Below are 9,323 nucleotides of genomic sequence, written 5' to 3'. Positions count from 1 at the left end.
AGTGTGTTTTTATGATCGTTTGTTTTACTATATTTTGTATTATATGTGGCATTAATCTTGCCATTATGTAAGACCGCTCTGGGTCCCCCTGGGGGAAAAGAGCGGTATATAAATTAAATAAATAAAATAAATAAAATAAATAAATAGTACAGCAAGGAAACAACATTTCTCCTGGCACTTAAGCCTGGGTGGGGAAACAGCATGAATCATATGAGTCAAAGTCCTCTTTTGATGCCTCCGCAGAGACCTCACTCCTCAGATTTGAAAAAATTCTATTTGGGGGTGATTTCTTTCTTTTCTGTTTTCTTACAACATTGGAGCAAATGACCTGCCTAAGCTACCTTGACGTAGGAAAGATGCCATTACAGACACATCTATGCCACCCCATGAATACAGTTATCTAGGTGGCATATCCCAATTAATAAAGAATGCTATTTGATATTGGAATACCATGTCTTTGAGTGTGGTGGAGTTCCCTTCTATGGGGTTTCTAAACAGAGATAGCTGTTTGTTGTGCTTTGATTATATTTTGCCACATGGCAGCGGTTGGACTGCATTGTCCTTGGGGTCTCTTTCAACTCAATATTTCTGTGATTTTATAAAATCCAAATACAATGCAAACATTGAATAGCTGAGAAGCTTCTTTTGCTGTGTTGTACTCATACCAGTTGAGTTTTAACAGTACAATACTGTGAATATTTGTTGACCCTCTGTCCTGGTTGTTTGAAAAAAAAAAAAACCCTCTTTTTTGACTGGAAGTGCATATCTACCCCACAGATATGAACTGATTCACTACTATTTTTTTCTCTTACCAGAGAATGGTAATTTGGAAGATGTGAAAATAATCTGTAGCAGAGTCATCACCACTGAAAGTGTTGTGTTGGATTAAACTAAAGGATTTTTTAAAAAAAGAACAGCTTCATGTTTCTCATGCATGCCAGACAAATCACCTGAGATGCCTACAAGTAGGGCCTGAGGGCAAGACATATCTTATCCCCCCCCCCCCTCAGTGACTAACTTCAGAGATCTACTTCCTCTGGTTCTAGAGGAATTATATAGGCTTAAATCCCATTAATTTATTCAGTCTCCTTTTAAAGCCATTCATTTGGGTGGCCTTAAGAACCAAGTTAGGAAGCATGAAAAGATGTTGCTAAAGTCCAGTCCCCGACTATCTTGGACAACGGTATAATTGTTTTTATTACTATATCTTCAGTTTATTGGCATTTTAAATATACCACTGCCACACAAGTAATGTAGATGTGAATAGCAATTGAAAAAAAAACATCAAAAAACCCTGGAGCTATTCCTACTACACCGATCTACACAGGAATATATATGAGCCTTACCAGATATGATAAACTTCCACATGGATCCATCACGTACGTTGCAAGTATGTGCAGGCCAAATGTTCTTGATGGTAGTCCAGGAGAACACTGTAAATATTTGAACACCTTGGCAGCCTTTAAAGTAACCAAGGTGAATAAACGTCTATTTCATATATGATTCAGAACCACACCCCTTCTGGTTTCTGAAATGAAAAAAAAAATCCCACTTACCTCTTTAGATTGTGATGCAGAACAAGTGCTAAGTGATTAAAGGTTTTAAAATGCAGTATAGCAGGTGGAGCCTTCTCCTTCCCAGTTTCCCCCATCCCCACTATTTTTGTTCTTGTAATACATTATGCATGTCTTCTGTTTCACAGACTTCAGTCATTCCCAGTATAAACTGACTGCAACTCTGAACTGAAGGGACATCATTGAGACACCAGTTGGACTAGAAGGAGGATACAGATTCCACCCAAGCATATTTCAGCCCGCATACCTGATTCAATATGCAGATTCCTCTTGCTAGATGTATTAAAGTATCTGATTGTGGGTGGGGGTGGAGAAATACAGTTGTGCTCACGTGATATCTCAATCCTAATGGGTAGAGAAGAGGGCAGTGGGGATTCAATTCAATTTTTTTTTAGGTGAGGAAGACATTTTACTATAGTTTCTCTGGTTGGAATGAGGATTAACATTTGGAGTAGTAGTGGCACAGCTTTTTTGCCTTCATAAATTATGGGGTTTTGGGTTTTTTGCAGCTCCTGCAAGAGGTGGCAAAACAGTAGCAATGTTCTTAGCAGAGCTAAGACATACTCTCCAACAGTTTTCACAAGTGAAAACCGGGACACATGTAGCCAAACAACCTCAGAGTATGGTCAAGATGTCAAAAGTTATTAGGGGGGAACAGAGAAGGTAAGAGCCTGCAGAGATTTGCTTTTGCCCGAGCCTACAATCATTGCTTCACATTTGTTGACGTTAGGGGCACATGGCCCCCGTAAAAGTGAAAAACTGCAAAGATAAATTGCTTTTTTTTTTTTTACTTAAGAAAATACTTCTCTGGGAATTTCTAGGTCTCCCAAAGAAAGACTGGAAACTGACCATAGACTCCCATTGGAGGATCTAGAGCTAGTATTGTCTTCTCTATAGAAATTTTTTGATCCTCCAGCGTAACTGGAGGAAATGGAGCATAAAACCACACTGGAAGACTTCTCTAAATTATTGTTATTATTGTTATTATATTTATTTATAACCCACTTTATCTCTCCCACAGGAGACTCAAAGTGGCTTAACATAAAAAATCAGCATACAATTTAAATATATACAAATATTAAAACATCATTAAACATCATTAGTATTAAAACAATTCAGATTAAATTCATAAAACATATAAAACCATAGCAGCCCTGACATGATCTTAAAAACCTTCTTTTCTAAAGGCGAACATTTTAATCAAATCCATGAATCAAATCTACAGAGGTCAAAATCGTAAATGTGGGGGGATGACTGTACTTGGAAGGACAATATTCTGCCCCCTCTTCTTCTCCCTCTGGGTAAATTGAATTCTTTTGAATTCTGTTATCAGGAATTGAAGTAGGCCAGAGAAAAATATGGGAAAATGGGAGGAGAAGACTGAAAAAGTAGGAAACAAAGGATTAATCTGGCATGTGTGTGTGTGGGGGGGGGGGGGGGAGTTGCAGCAACTGTCAAGATTTGGATGGAACATTAGACTCAAGAGTATCACGCTTCCCTGTCTATATACTGATTTTTTTTTAAATTGACAATTTATTTTGCTCGAAATGTGCCAGGTTTTTGCCCCTCTTCCTAGACTGCTTTCAATCCAGGAGAGGTCTTATTGAAACTAGGATATTCATGTTTATAACTAAGGATGTCATTCTACAAATGGGGGGGGGGGAGTGGGAGGGAGGGAAATCACCCTCTAAAATGTGGAATTTGATGGACTTCTATTTCCAAAGGAAATGAAGAATTTATTTTACTTCCGCATTTATTTTCGTGTCAGGAGCAACCGGAGTTGTTTCTGGTGTGAGAGAATTGGCCATCTGCAAGGACATTGCCCAGGGGACACCCAGATGTTTTGATATTTACCATCCTTGTGGGAGGCTTCTCTCATATCCCCACATGGAGCTGGAGCTGATAGAGGGAGCTCATCCGCACTCTCCCCAGGTGGGATTCGAACCTGGCAGCCTTCAGGTCAGCAACCCAACCTTCAAGTCACTCCCACTTTAAATGCCTAGTTTCAGCCATTTCAGCAATAAAGTCAATTCATCTTTGGCTTCACAAATCTCTGTTTCTATACATTTTAAAGACAAAATCAATTGGAAGCAGTCCTGTGTTGTTTGATGGTCTCCATGGGACTCCATCTTCAAAGTGAATAGAAAGTTTAGAAAGACTATTCCTTCTGCTACCCCACCCACACCCCCGTTGGGTGAGGTCGTATGATGCTTCTGGACTGAATTTGGGGCGGGGGGGGGGGGGGCAATTCCACTACCACACACATTCTGTAAGGGTTCTGTGGGGCATTTTGAGTAAATGTAGTTTTAAAAAGAATAAATGCAAGAAATTAAGAATGAGATGCTTGACGGCTTTGGAGGCCTCAGAAATTGCCTCGAGGGAGCAGCTACACATGATTTCTCACTTGTCACTTGAAGTTTGCAAGAACCATGTGCTTAAAATTAAACGTACCTGTATAACAAGTATTTGGGATTCTCAAAACCTTTCTCAGAGAGAGAAAAGAATATGAATGACCAAGTATAACTTAACTGAAAAGCTTGCTAACTGAAAAAAAAAAGCGTTGTGATTGATCTAGGAACACCATGGTGAAAAAATGACTGATTCTTTCAGCACATGCAGAGAAGAACTGGTTTCTGAAAATGTCTGCCTGTGTAATTATTGGAGCACTTTTGGATGGATAGAATTCATTTTCATTTTTGTGACATGTTTTGCCCTTTACCGTTGTAGTAGTATTACACATTTTTGCTGGCATTCTGTTTGTGAGTTTCAAAGGCATGACTTATAAACTACTTTTTGGTTGCAGAGGTCCAAATCATTCCAACAATGCAAATGATCAAACTTACACCTTCAAAGTAGTGCAAGTCCCCAACATGGGCAGTTGCTGGAAAGTGAGGAGATCAGTGGCGGTCACAAAGGTATCCGGTGGCCTAGAGGATAAAAGCCTTGTGACTTGAAGGTTGGGCTGCTGACCTGAAGGCTGCCAGGTTCGAATCCCACCCGGGGAGAGTGCGGATGAGCTCCCTCTATCAGCTCCAGCTCCATGTGGGGACATGAGAGAAGCCTCCCACAAGGATGGTAAAAACATCAAAACATCCGGGCATCCCCTGGGCAAGGTCCTTGCAGACGGACAATTCTCTCACTCCAGAAGCAAGTCCAGTTGCTCCTGACCCAAAAACCCCCCCCCAAAAAGAACCAAATGTATCATCTAATAATGACTCCTGGAGATTCATAAGGCTGCCTGCAGGCATAGATTCCCCATTTGTGCTGTAGCATCCTGAAATAATTACTTCCTATGGCCCAGTGAGAGAGTGAATGGATAGGCATATTCACATGTTTACATTAATCTGTGAAAATAGGGAGTTGAATGGATGTGTATGAGTGTGATCTCTCTATGGTTTTGGCCCTACCCAGTTTTGGCTCTCATCTGAACTGTTCCATGCGGCACAAAATTTTATCCCTGAGGGACTATGTCTTCTAGACCAGGACTTTTGAAAATCTTGTTCCACTCATGATTTTTTCACCCCATAAATTTGTATGCAACCTCAGGTATATAGGTATACAAATCAAGCATTTACTGATAATAAACCTACTCAACCAGTCTTTAAGCATGAATTTTAAACTTGTGTCATGTGTTTTGATCTCTGTCCTGTGTGATTAATGTGTATTTTACAGAAATCTGTATCTTTCATGGAACTGAATTTTAATGTGTGTTTGTAGAATTTTGATAGTATCTGTGTGTTTTTAACTGTGCTGTGACCCCTCTCGAGCCGTGGGGAGAGGCTTTCCTGTTGGGTTGAATCTGAAAGCTAAGAATCACAGCTATCAGGCAGGTTTTGGAAATTTATTTATGTAGATAGAATTAAAACATTGTAAAATTTTAATTTACCATTTACAGCAGTTGCATCATTGCAACGCCAGTAAAAAACTTGACACAGTGTTTAAAGGTTAGATAACTAGTCACAATGCTCACACCATAATAATTATTTCAAAATATTCAAATCCAGGTGAATTGGTCTAATCTTAATCTGATTTCACATTCACATGTTGCAAAATGCCCCAATTTTTTGATTTTTTTTGTTTGTTTTACATATAATTGTCACAAAACCATAATAAAATTGTACATGTTTTCCTTCATTAATTTGGAGCCATGCAACACCATAACAACTCCTACCCCAATTTTCTTTCTTCTCAAGGAAGGTGCGCTACCAGTTTTTGATACTTTAGTGGGACCGTAGATTAATTCCAGAATCACGTGCCTGTATCTTTTATAATAAGGAATGTCATTCATTCTACTGAGGTTAGACTTACCTGGATTAATTCCAGAATCACGTGCCTGTATCTTTTATAATAAGGAATGTCATTCATTCTACTGAGGTTTTGAAATAAGGAAATCACCTATTGTGCTGTGCCAACTCATTTGTAGGCTGATTTGGGAATCACTGCTGAAATTGTAATGCTTGTACAGATTAATAAGGGCCTGGCATAACACAAGGGCTGAGTGCATAAGACATTTTTTTAAAAACCCAGTTTTGACATCCATATGATTGCAAATGCAGACTACTGTGCAATGAGGGGTATGGGCATTTGCAGCATGTATGACTAGGAATAAGTGAATACTGCACCATCGCCTTCCCATAGGTCCCATCTAAACTGCCTTATAATCTAGTTTGAAATTGCATTATGTGGTCACTGTGGAGTCATATAACACAGTTATTTGAGTCTACACTGATCATATAACACAGTTTTAAACTGCATTATATGACAGTGTAGATGAGGCCTAAATTACTCCTACTCTGTGACAAATGAAGCATCAGAAAAGAATGGAGAAGTTAAGTCCTGAGCCAAGATGGTATAATTTTAACATTTAATTGTCTGTTTGAGGCTAGTGTGTATGTTGCAATTGGCCAGCTTGATTAGCATTTAATGGCCTTGCAGATTCAAAGCCTGGCTGCTTCCTCCCTGGGAGCATCCTTGGTTGGGAGGTGTTAGCTGGCCCTGATTGTTTCCTGTCTGGATTTCCCCTTTTTTCAGAGCGTTGTTCTTTATTTAGGCTTTTCCTTAATCTCTCATTATTATCCAACATTTTCGCTAATCCGACGCTTTTATTTTTCAGTGATTGGTTGGGGTGTGCCAAAATTCTGTTTGCTTACACTTGAAAATTACCTAGGGCAGCCCTGTGCAGGATGCCATGCAGAAACTAAGTTTTGCAGTTTAATAAACCTTTTCCATGTTTTCATGATAGAACCAATTCGGAAATGGCATTTATAACCCACGAACAAAAATTGTATTGATTTTCTGACAGTTCCTGGCACAAGCTGCAACATTTATTCCCACATTTAAGTCGGTTCCTTTTTAATTTCAAGATACACTGAATAATATATTCCTTCCCTCTTCTCCTCTTTTCTTTTTAGAGTTATAATGCTGTACTTCAAGGCTGAAATAGAATCTTGAATTACAACTCGTGAGAACTTGTGCTTCTGTAGGCAGAAAGGAAAAGCATGCAGTCTCCAGCTTATTAATGAAGTTGGGCTGAAAAAACTACACAGGAGATAAAATGCTGGCAGTCTTGTGTGTTGCATCCACTGCGGTTACCTCTTCTTCCACAGTAAATCTCACTCAATGAACATTAATTCTTTGCCTTCTGTAATTAATTTCATTGTTGGCTAATTCTTGCCAAATAGTTATGTCAAACTGGGACACACAGTTCTAAATTTAACCACAAGATCATTTCATGTCCATGTTGCAACAGGGGTGTTTTGACACATGTATTGACTGATGAGCTCTGTAATTATCACAGCTATTAATGTAAGCTCTATAGCATAGTTGATACTGATAATACATTGACTCAGTTATTTCCATATCCAATATCTTGGAAGCTTTGCGGGTACATTTGTGCAATGTGTCTTTTGTAGATAATTTCAAAATAAATAAATAAAAATGTTTGTATCTTTGCCTGCCTCAAATGAAAAATGACTGAACTAGTTCTAGATTTCTTTCCTTCTTTCTCTACTCCAGTTAATGGTGTTTCAAAGGATTTTCAAGAGTTAAGAGCATTACTACCAACTTGGATTTAATGGCATAGTGGTTTATTAGATTCTTATAGTTTCAGCAGTTTGGCCCCTTTAGAGTGTTTATCAGTGCTTAGATATATCTTATAAATTTGGCTGGGGAAAATATGGCCCATGAACTTTGTTTGACTCCTAGTGCCATTCCTGTCGCTATTGATGAATACAAAGATAAATAAAACACTTTTTGAAAACAGAAATCCAGAAGATCTATTTCTGAGAATTCAAGTTTGCTTATAAATGTTTCTTTGAAAAATGCTCGAAGATCTTACAGTTTTTAAATTCCGCATTGATGAACTGTATGACTGATTATGTCCAGGGCTTCTGCACCAATTGTCCAGTTGTATTCAAGATCTTTTTATTCTTGTTAATTCTGATTCTATAGATATTTAGCATAATTACTGTCATCAATATAAATAATGTTTCACAGAATGAAAAAGGGCCTATGTTTGCCATAGAGAATTTACAGCCTATTATTATTATCCCACTTTTCTCCACTTAAAAAGGGATAGAGTTGAAACATTTAAAGTAAAAATGAAAATAAATTTAAATTTATTCAGTTATTAAAACAATTCAATTAAAACACATATACAATCAACAAAAAGCTATTTTTAAAACAATTTCAACACTCTCTAGCCCATTTTTGTTTTAAAAGCCTTCCTGAATAAAAGGTTTAGCCAGCCATCAGAAGGACAACAAGCAGGAGGTCCTTCTGACTTCCCTGAGAAGGGAGTTCCAGAGTCTAGGGCAGGGATTCTCAAACTGTTAATGTGGAGGGCCGGTTCATGGTCCCTCGGATTGTTGAGGGGCCAAATTATCATTTGGAAAAAAAAATGAACAAATTCCTATGTACACTGCACATGTCTTATTTGTAGTACAAAAAACCCCCAACAACAATCATTTATTTATTTATTTATTTATTTATTTGCTAAATTTATACTCCACTCTCTCTCTCACCCCAAAGGGGACTCAGAGTGGCTTACAAGTTGTATGTACATACAATATATTATATTATTAGCATAGCACAATATTAGCATTATATATTACTATAATGTACTATACCACTATACCATATTATTATTAGTAATATTACATTTAATATATAATATATAATAAATATTATTATATTATACAATATTATTACATTGTATTATTATTATTATTAGCTGCCATGAGTCCCCTACTGGGTGGGAAGGGCGGGGTAGAAATACCGTAATAAATAAATAAGTATTATATTGTATTACATTATAATATTATTATCAATATTATATGTATACACAATATATTATATTATTACCATAGCACAATATTAGTAAATGAATGAACAATACAATATTTAAAAATAAAAACAATTTTAACCAATATAAACCTATCAGGATTTCAGTGGGAAGTGTGGGCCTGCTTCTGCCCAATGAGATAGTCAAGTTAAGTAGGATTGTTGTTGTTGTGTGGAACTGTTACAAGCAGAAGAACAAGCAATGGGGTAGGAAAGGATGAATTTGAATAAATGCAGTTTTATTGCCTTTGTTTCAATTTAGAAGACTGCAACAATAAAGGGGAGTAATGTAGATGTTTCAGAGCTGGAGTTTCGAGTCATAGAACTCATGTGTCATAGATATTCTACAGAGCGTTCCAAGCCCTTAAGCAGTTTTCCTTCTTTATTATAGTGCCAGTCTCCCTAAGT

This window comes from Anolis carolinensis, chromosome 1, assembly GCF_035594765.1.
Source record: "Anolis carolinensis isolate JA03-04 chromosome 1, rAnoCar3.1.pri, whole genome shotgun sequence".
In the NCBI taxonomy this organism is placed as follows: domain Eukaryota; kingdom Metazoa; phylum Chordata; class Lepidosauria; order Squamata; family Dactyloidae; genus Anolis; species Anolis carolinensis.
Note: the sequence above shows the minus strand (reverse complement) of the source record.